Source organism: Melanotaenia boesemani, chromosome 3, assembly GCF_017639745.1.
Source record: "Melanotaenia boesemani isolate fMelBoe1 chromosome 3, fMelBoe1.pri, whole genome shotgun sequence".
NCBI classification, from domain to species: Eukaryota; Metazoa; Chordata; class Actinopteri; order Atheriniformes; family Melanotaeniidae; genus Melanotaenia; species Melanotaenia boesemani.
Genome location: NC_055684.1, coordinates 9,216,176 through 9,226,994, shown reverse-complemented (window position 1 = coordinate 9,226,994; position 10,819 = coordinate 9,216,176). Strand labels below are relative to the sequence as shown.

Genomic DNA, 10,819 nt, shown 5'->3' with positions numbered 1-10,819 from the left:
AGATGGAGTTTCTTTGTAGTTTCTTTCTTTCATTTCACTGTTGTTTGTTTTCAAGGATGGTGGTTATATTTGTTTTGTTTAATTATTTGTAAATAAGAGTTCCATGTCCTCCTGCGTTTACACATACCGTGCCTTCTTTCCTTGAAATGAACTGGTCACGTGATCCCCTATGACACGTCTGGGGATGTGTAAATGCGAAACAAGTGTTTGCAGTACACTTTTACGATATACTTTTATATCGACACGTCTAAATAACTACCATATGAGAGTGTGAAAACGTAGGGAAATTTGAGAGGTTTTTCCAAATTTAGGTTTCCATTACTAGTTTTTTTATTGCTATTTTCAGGTTTTGCACAACTCTTGGGTTAAAGGAAGCGCACCTAATGAAGCAACAGTCAGCTGTGCACACTGTTGCACCCCTGAGTGCAGCAACCTGAAGGGAAATGCTTGTAAGCACCAACGTGTTGTGTTTTTATCAATGCTGATTAAGTGGAATTGATGTCACCGAGAAACTGAACATCAGCTAAATGTTTTTTGTTGCACCAAAAAGCTGAGTAGGTTTTAGGTCAGACAAAGAAGCTTTTTTATTATCTGGGCAGTTTAAATTCAGGAGCCTATGAGTTTTGATGTGAATCTCGTACACAGAAATATTATATGATGTTCAACTAAGAAACTTTCCATGACAAACAGAGAAGAGGAAGAAAGTTTTACATAGGATGGGATAAGAGGACAAATACTCTGTTAATGAGATCTGCCTGAATCCAGTCCACTCACAGCCAGCCACTTCCAAGCAGTGAAAATACAGTTGCCTAGCAACTCTTTAATTGTACATTAAGTGTAACATCCACTCCTGACAGCAGAAGGGGGGGCAGGTTGATGATTTGTCTCATGGATGATATAATGCTCACAGCTGGACTCCTGGAGTTCAGGAGCGAACCAGAAAGAAAGTAGTGTGATGTTATTTTTGAAAACATGGGCAGTTCAGACTACATCTGAGGACTGAAGCATAGTGTCACAGCTGCTGTGGGACGGCTCTCTGAAAGTTTCTCTGCTGGACGGCAACAGGCTGATAAACAGCATAAACAAATGGATTTACCCCAAACCTGGACCAGCATCAACTGAAGCAGCTTAATCTTACAAAAACAAACTGAAGTTTTAGCAAAGAAAGCTGCTCTGCAGCACCAGTAGCATGGGAAAATATCGTCAGTGCAACATGCAGTTCATTTAATACACCAGGAAACACAGTCGGAATGAGCTTCACACACAGAGATAACTGTGTTTTGGACAGAAATGGTGTTTGTTGTGTTCTGCTGAATGAGCTCTCAGCCAGTCAGGAAGGCAAATCAGGGAAGTTTTTCTTGTCCTGTAGAGCTGAATTAATGGAGCATGGCACCAACTCCGCCAGACTTGGAGCTTCATCTCCCACCGGGACCATACAGGCTATAAATGTAGACACACCCGGCAGGAAGAGGCGCTTTAGATAAACCTGTTCACACAGTACTGGTTTTAATGCTCCTAGCATCTTTCAGGAAGTGTGAAAAGAAAAGAAAACAACAACAAAAAAAAACATGCTTCTAAATTTAATTAATTAATTTATGTCCAAGAAAACCGGAAACTTGTCTTTTGAAACATATTCAATCATGAATATAAAAATAAATCACATTTGTCCAGTTAGAGGAGCTTGAAGGTGAAAATTTGCTCTGAGCAGCTTTATTCTTTAGCACAGTCTGAACCCTTTTGTGATTTCTTTTAGTCTCCAGGAATCGTGTTCCAGGCTTCTTGAAGGACTTGATTTTATTTTGTAAACTGATATCTTTCCCAAACTGACTTGTACAGATTAACAGACCTTCAATTTCCAGTTCTCTCTAGTGGTGCCCCATAATTCAAGATTCAAGATTCTTATTTGTCTCCCTTTTGGGATGAGTTTGGCCCATTAAAAGGGCACAATAAGAACAGTTAAACCAGCGCAACAATAAAAAATAACAGAACATCTAAGACAATAAAAAATAATATTACAGCAAAAAAAAAAAATGTTTTCATTAGTAGTTTTGTTGAATATTACAGTTTTTCTCAAATGCTAAAACACAAAAGCCAATCCCCCAAACCAAATGACCAGTTGTCTAAACACATTTACTAAATCTAGCCATCATTTTCCAATATCATAAACACATTTCTCATGAAGACACAATTCACAAAACACAATCCTCCGTTCGCATAAATCTGAACACATTTTTCCTTGCTAAAACACAAGTTGCAAAAGAACTCTGCTCATATTCTCAAATGAAAGCTCATGTGATGCAAAATGCTTGCCACAGTCAGCAATATTTGAACACAATGAACACACCTGGCGTCATTCATTACACACAACAACTCAAAATTGAAGACGCCTGTTAGTAATGCTGTGACCACATGTATAAAAGCAAGTTCAGAGTGCACAGTTTGTTGAAGATTCCAAACAAACAAAATGGATGAAGGCAGAGTCAGGGGAAGAGGAATTCGAGTCAGAGGAGGAAGAAGAGCTGGCCATGGAAGAAGAGGAGCAGGCCAACGATGAAGAGGAGTTCAAATCAGAGGAGGAAGAGGAGGAGGCCAACAAGGGAGAGGAGAAGATGCAGGAGGGAGAGGAGGAGGTCCAGGACGGAGAGCAGGACAACCTCGCACCATCATTACAGACGAGATGCGAGCAACAGTCACTGACCATGTCATTGTCCATGGCATGACAATGGCTGTGGCAGGGCTAAGAGTCTGTCCAAACCTGAGTAGGTTCACCGTGGCCAGCATTATCAGGGCTTGTCCACCGGCATGCTGTCCTTGGGTCTTACAACACCCAACGTCTCCTCAACTTTCTAGAGGAGCTAAGAGACATCCTCCTGCTCTGCCAACACCATCCTGGGCCCGCACATCACATTTATGTGATCATTTGGGACAATGTCAATAAAAAACCTTCACACCCTGATCATGTTTTCAAGAGTACTGTTGTGTGCAATAGATTCTGCCATGAGTCGTGTTACAGTAGTGTACATGCAGTATTTTCTATAGATTTATATTCTTCATATGAAACTCACAAATCTAAATGCCTAATCTTCTGCAGAGATCTAAGAAGATCTGTTACTGTAAAGTTTCTAAAAATATGCATTGGCAGTTATGAAACAAAGACCCGTCTCACAAATTGAGCTTTGTGTTTTCAATTGTTTTGCTGTAGTGTGTAATGATGTGTATAGTGTTTACATGTTTGAAAGCTTCAAGCTGCTCTTTTGGTGTGGAAGTTTGAAGTTTGAAGGTGTGGTTGTGTTTATGTAGCTTTAGAAAAGGGTGTTGTGTTTAGACATTGGGGAACATGGAGGAAACATTTGTGAAATGTGTTTTAGCATTTGAGAAAAACTGTAATAAATATGCTCGTACACAAGATTAATTGCTAATATCTAAACAAGTTCTTCAGACTTCCTGGGGACTTTCCAAAGTTCTTCTTTTGATGTTTCTGTTTTTTCTTCTTCTTTTCTATCAGAATGATCCCACACTGCTTCAACATGATTGAGGTCTGGGCTCTGGAGAGGATTTAACCCTCCATCAGACCCTTTGCTACTGATTTTCAGTCCAGTTCTTGTATCATGTGGCATACCTCAGCCACATGGAGAGCGTTTCTAATGAGGCTTCAGCCAATGGGTGGATCAGCTGAAGGTCCAGATGCATCTCTCGTGTCCTGTATCAAGTCTTTGCTGGATTTGTTCCTATTTCTTCAAAACATCATCTGCTGTAGATAGATTTTGGTCCCTGTTCAGTTTCCACAGATGTTTTAAGGACACACTGGACACCACGCTAAGATATGCCACGTTTTCAGTTAACAGCTCTTTGAGAATCACCTTGTTGCTCCTAAAAACTTATTTTCTGTGTGTCAAACTGTGTTATCATTGCTGTTTTTCACAGATGCAACTAAAGAAAAGGCTATAAACAATGTAATCACAATAGTAAAAACAGTAATTATGGGGCACCACAGGGAAAAACAGAAACTAATAAATAAATATTGGTATCTATTTTTTTCTCTCTCTCTTTTTCTCTTTAGCTGCTCCTTCCGTTTGGTCCAATTAGCAAGTTATTTTATAAGGAATATTAGTTTCCATCTTATGTTCTTGTGGATCCACCTGTGTGTTCCTGTGTTTGAGTCTTCTTTGAACTAACATGGAGGCAGTTTTAATGCACATGCTTTTGTCGGCTAATAGCTCTTTCTGTCTGTCAAACTATGTTATTTTTGCTGGTTTTTAGAGAGCACCTAAAAATATCGGAACAAATGATGTGTCTTTGTGACAGGCTGTGGGTAAAAAAGACTTTAGGAGTCTTTTTCCTGGCTTGAATGATTCATAAGTCAGAGTTAAGTGGCTTGACAATGAAAGAAACTCATTCCTCTGAAAATGGTCAGGTACAAGGACTGGACTGAAAATGAGGGAAATGTCAGAAAATGTCCAAAGAATAACTTTGGAAGACCTGTAGGAAGCTGGAGAAACTCCAAGCGTGCTTCTATTTTTTTGAGTATACAGTCCTTGTGTCAGTGCTTGTGTGGAGCACACAGGTCATTTAATGCGACAGCTGGTTTCCACAGGGGGGTGGCGGAGCCTGCCACCTTCGTATCTGCAGCAATTAGCTTCAAAAAGGCCCACGAGGCTTACCAAGGCTGGAAGACAAAACTGCTAATTATGTGGAGCAGATTGCAGAGGAGCTGCTCTCAGCAGAATCATAACCACGGAGATGCTTTTATTTAATGCCATTAGTTCAGATCAATAAGTTAATTTAGAGATGAGCCAGAAATGTTTAAAGTCCCGCAGCTTGTTCTTTTAGTTTTAACTCACTAAATTAATGTTTTCTTTCTTTCTTTTTGTCCTGCAGCTGTTCTGCTCAGAATTTCGGGAGGAATCTTGTAATTCAAAGGTTTGCTTCTGTTTACTCTCTCAGATGAAACGTAGCCGCTTGTTTCTCCTCATCGCCTGCAGCTGGGAGATGAAAATGAGTCATGTAATTCACTTCAGTTCAGCTTTATTTGTAGAGCACAAAGTCATTTACAGGCACTTTTACTGTCAAGTTCAATCCAATTCATTGTAGTACATCCTAATCCAATTAGAACAAATCATTTTATAATCCACATTAGCCCAATTTTTAACAATGGTGTGCATGTTAACAAGTTCATAAAAAATAATTACCTGGCTAAGGAAACCAATGATTTGCATCAAATCTTTTTGATTTAATCCTCCATCTTGAGCTGCACAATGAGACAGAAAAAACAAGCCATTTGAACAGGAAGGAAAATGTCCAAGGAACAGAAGGATGGTCATCTATGACTGGCGGAGGGCGTCAAACAGAGGGGTCAAAAAGCAGCATAACACTGAGCCAGGGATTTTAGAAAAATCTCTGCACATACGGACATCACCCAGGTTAAACCCCATCTCCAAACTTTCCTTGAAAAAAGGACCTAGGAGAGGGGTAGGCCTTTTCAGATTTTCCAGAATTCTTGAAGGATGGGCTAAAAACTCTGATTGTTGGAACATAATAGAAGTGTTTCACCCTTCCATTCATGTTTTCTTTTTTAAGTCAGTGCATGGCTTCAGACATGTTTCTTTTACTGACTTAAATGTTGGATGGTTGTTGGTGTGAGTATTTCAGACACTGCTGATCTTTTGTGATTTTCACACACGATCATCTCTAGGGTTTACAGAGAATGGCCTGAAAAAGAGAAAATATCCAATGAGCAGCAGTTGTCTGGACCAGAATGCCTTGCTGATGTTAGAGGCCAGAGGGTAATGGGCAGACTGGTTGGAGATGATAGAAAAGCAACAGGAAGTCAAATAAGCACTGGTTCCAACCAAGATATGCAGAATAGCATCTCTGAACACACAATACGTCCAACCTTGAAGCAGATGGGCTACAGCAGCAGAAGACCACACCGGGTGCCTCCTCTCAGCTAAGAACAGGAAACTGAGGCTACAGTTCACACAGACTCACCAACACTGGAAAACAGAAGATGGAAAAAATTTGTGAGTCTCCATTTCAGCTCCACATTCAGATGCTAGGCTCAGAATTTGGTGAAAACAACAGGAAAACATGAATCAAACCTGCCTTGGATTAATGCTTCAGACTACTCATAGTGTAATGGTGGGGGGTATTTTCTTGGTACAATTTGGGCCCCTTAGTACCAGCATGGCCTGGTTTAACCACCACAGCCTACCTGAGTATTGCTGCTGACCATGTCGATTCCCTTTATGACCACAGTGTAGCATCTTCTGATGCTACTTCCAGCAGGATAATGCACCATATCACAAAGCTCAGATCATCTCCAACTGCTTTCTTGAACATGACAATGACTTTACTGTTCTCCAATGGCCTCCACAGTCACCAGGGGGCCTCATGCATAAAACTGTCCGTAGCAAAGTAAACTATAGGTGGTGTCTGCGGCGCAAAAAGGAATTGCTGCGCACAACGGCGTGGGCATAGCTTGTGTCAGAAAGGCAGAATAGTGGCAGCAGGTGGCTGAACCTGCCATTGCGGTGTCAGAAGGGCAGACATCTATCTGTAATGTGGGAAATCGAAGTTTGTATCCCAAAGGGGTGCACAGTAACACCTTCCAGTTAGGGCCTTACACAAGACGCTACAGCCCACAGTACATCATTTTAGAAAAAGCCGTCTGCTAAATGACAGTAATGATGCCGATAATGTAGTCTTTGGTTTTAATGTATAAAATAAATATGTACAGATACATCTGAGATTGGTAGCAGTTTATTTAGTGTTCAACATTATTTCTTTATAGTTCCTGGGTGTTCCAGATGGTCGGCGTTGCTGCAGTTGTGATTGGAGAGGGTGAGGCCAGAGACTCCACGCAGCACTGTACAGCCGTGTCCTGCAGGTTAAAAGGGACACAATTACCGCTATTAACCAGGTGGTCAAGGGGTTTCGGAACATGGAGACTGTCTTTACGGAAATTGGGACAACAAATACAAAAGGATTGTGTAAGAATACATAAATAAATAAAGGAAATCCACCTCTTGTGTGTTTCATAAGTGTATCATCATTTGAAGATGTCAGTCTGTCCCACTCTGCTGGATCTCAGAATAAATTACCAAAGCTTACTTTTCACATTTTCTTTTACTGACTGGTAAATGCTGGCAGCAGACTCTCCATCTCATCATTTCCTTGATTTTCTTCTGTAGCGTTGGTGTTGCAGTTTCCCATTTTTTCAGATTTTGTACGTACACCATGGTCAGAGTTTGCGCGGAGGTAGGAACATTCTCTTTTTATAAATCCCAAAAGTTGACTTTATTTGGCATTCGCCAGTTTTTGTTCCTACGCCAGCTTTATAAATTAGGCCCCAGATCTCAGTCCAACAGAGCAGCTTTGGGATGTGGTGGAATGGGAGTTCTCATCATGGATGTGCAGCAACTGTGTGATGCTGTTATGTCAATATGGATCAAAATCTCAGAGGAATGTTTCCAACACCTGGTTGAATCTTTGACACCAAGAATTAAGGCAGTTCTGAAGGCAACCATCTCCAGCTGTTAGTGAATGACTGAGTGATTTCTGTCTGATGTGTCTGAACAGGAAAGGCTCAGTTCGGGAAGGATGGCAGAATCACAAAGAGACTTTGAGACTGAGTATCAGCCAGCCAATACTCAGTCCTGCTCTCCGTTTGGATCAAAATGAGCTGATTAACATGTAAATGTGCTGACATTTACCACAGATTTTTGTTTATTCATGTGATAGCGTCTAATGACTACACCCATCAGATGCTGCTTTGCATTTTGTACACTAAATTCTCTTCTCAGTTATATGGAAATTTATGGGCCAGCAAATGAGGCGTCATGAAAAAAACATCAACTGTTGTTGACTTGTAGATCACAGAAAATCTGCTGATCATGAGTCGATGAATATATACACCCTGCATGGCTAAATAGGAGTTTCACTCACATTTATGCACAAGCAATTGCAGTTATTACAGCACAATACATCTCTTTATTCTCTGGTGATTCATCTTTATCACATCTAATTAAATTTGTTTTTGTCTGGATTTTTTTAAAGTCAACGTCACGGTTCCAGTCCTGGTGAGAGTTATCTCTGCCCCTGAGTTTAACTGTAGAATATTTATAGAAATACATAAAAATGTACCATAAAATGCATGATGAATGCGACACACTACACATCGAGGTCTCAGTCCATACTACTCAACAGTTGTTCCTGATTACTTGGTACGCCTGCCAGCTGCCTGGGCTCTATGCTCTCATCCATTTTTCCATTATGTTTGCACCACTTCAGAGTGTATGGCTGATTAAACACGTCCTACATCCTATTAAAATTAAACCCAAATTATAAAAGCCACATGTTCTGTTTGCAGAGTTTCCCATGAAGCAGCAGTCACAGAAGAGTGACAGCACTTCGTTTGCATCATCAGGCAGCGAGATGCTGACAACAGGAAACATAAAGGTAACGAGAATGAGGACGAGCTTCAGGGATGATTAGAGGTGAAATTAAGAAGTAAATGTGCTTCATCGTACAGGAACACCTCAGTTTCTGTGAAGGAGTTGCTGTCTGAAATGATGGACAAATTCCAGTGAAGTTTTTTCATCTAATTCAAAGCTTCTGGTTCATAAAGCACAATTACACCTTTTATCTCCTCATCTGCATCTCGACCCAGTTGCAGGTGAAAATGTAGACTCAGTTATTCCAACAGACTCTGTCAACAATAATCCTGTTCATGAAGGTTTGTCATTCTGTTGACGAGAGGATGAAGAGGTTGAAAGTCAACATCCAAACATTTTTTAAGGACAGTCTAAATTGTCAGATTATGAAGATAAAATGATGTAAAATAAATCTATCAATAGATATAGCACCATGAAGTCCAACTAAACATACAAAACAGAGTTTATCACTAACAGTGTTTTGTAGAAATATAACAATATAACTAAATATAACTTTCTGCTCACTTGTTGATCTTAGGCTGCTTCTGATTAGACATTACCATCAACGGTGAAATGGGTGAAAAAGTTTCACAGGAAGTGGCTTCATCATAGTTTCTGGGTCGAAATAGAGGTCTCTTTGCAACACGGTAGTGATAGGGATCTTTTTTATTTTAAAATTGTGATACATAATGGTGTTATCATGGATCACTCATTGTGGATTTACCATCAAGTCTCTAAAAAAACATTTTACAACTGGATTGTAAACCTCCTGAAATGCCTGGGAAATTTCTGTAGATCCCCTAAAGGTATCCATCAAAATGTCTAGTGGAGTTTTAAGGCCATGTGCATCTGTGTGCACCATCAGCATTATTATCATACCTCAACACCCAGAACCACAATTAATAATTTCTTCAAGGAAAAAACATTTTTCCCCATACTGACATTAAATAGGTTGATCCACAGACCAAATTACAGCTTGGAGTTCTGAAACAGCAGCGAAGGAACATTGTGACCAGGCCTCCTGCTGGGAGTCAACATGATCCAAAGCATTTCCACAAGGCTGAAAATGTCACATCGAGTGTTCTGGGAAATCAGCTGTTTTTTTTTTGTTTTTTTTTTAAATAACAAAAAAATGAGTCCACAAAAAAAAAAAAAAAAAAGAAATCTCTTTGGAGGAAAAAATTAAAGGCAAGATGTATGAAAAGTTCACCTAAATATATGCAACACATCATTCATTTTTCATGCAGCACTGCAAATACAAGCTTTACAAAACTAGGGCATCCACTCCGAGGTAAGTTTGGACAAAAGAGAGGAAGGAATCCTGGAAAGGACGAGCTCTGACTCATTTCTCCTGCACAGATAAAAAAAAAAACAGATCTGAAGATCTGATGATGCAATAGGCTGAAAACAAGGAAGACAAAAGATCTCTGAGTCTGCAGGTGACTGAAAGGCTTTCTGAAGCATTGCTGCATCATTAAAGACAATTTTACGTTGACTGTTAGAGAAAAGCAATTTAGACTAAAAGAAGTAGCTTAAAAATGCCAAAGATCATTAAAATTCTGATTCTTGACTTTTTTCGAGCTTTCCTTGGAAACTGCAATTTATAGAAAGTGTTGAGGACAGTGCAGGCACGACATGAAGCACAAAGCAGCTCCAAGACCTGACCTGATTGTGGATGAACATCACTGAAGAAGACATAAAAACTTTCTCTGACTTTTGGGGCGTTCAGGCCTAATGTTCAAGAGAAAAATCAATTCAAAGGTTGATGCAATTTTGGGGGGTAAACAGAGAACTAGAATAAAGTTTGGCTGTTAAAATCTGAAGCTGCTTTGAGGCAAAAGGTGGGTGGACAGATGATGAGAAAGGTCTGGAGTCCAGATGCTGGAGACTTTGAGCAGGCAGACTTCTGATGGGACATGGAGGTGGAGGTGAGAGTCATGACAGTAGAAATGAGAGTTAAAAAGTACAAACTATGAGCTGATTGGCTGGATGGGAAAGGAGGCAACAGAACCATCAGAACAACTCAATTCAATCAATTTTGTGTACACTTTCAATTTACAACAAAGTTTCATTTAACTCATTCCTGTTATAATTCAACTAAACAAATCCATTATATGATCCACATTAGTCCAATTTATAAAACCTCTATTTTAACACAACCAACAATTCCGATTGAGAATGAGGAATGACGTTGGAATGAGGGGTCAACAAGCACCACAAAAGCCAGGAATAATAAGAAAAAAAAATAGAAACTCAAATTAATGACAGCATATATTTATACATGGAGAGCAAAGAGAGCGTAGAGGAGCCCAGTGCATCAGGAGGGTAATGCCTGTTATAGGTTACAGTAAGTGAGCAATAGTAACTCATTTTTTGAAGGAAAATGG

The 10,819-nt window shown here is 39.8% G+C and overlaps 1 long non-coding RNA gene across 2 annotated transcripts in view; it reads left to right on the top strand.

The window, feature by feature from the left end:
- The first annotated feature begins 358 nt into the window (after nucleotides 1-358).
- LOC121636507 overlaps nucleotides 359-10,819 on the top strand; it is a 28,314-nt gene continuing 17,853 nt past the window's right edge. Inside the window, exons 1-3 of one of the 2 annotated variants that reach the window (XR_006009735.1) lie at nucleotides 359-449; nucleotides 4,879-4,920; nucleotides 8,369-8,457. This is a non-coding gene — a long non-coding RNA (uncharacterized LOC121636507). The remainder of the gene's footprint in view (nucleotides 450-4,878; nucleotides 4,921-8,368; nucleotides 8,458-10,819) is intronic. The other variant, XR_006009734.1, reaches the window with a different exon arrangement.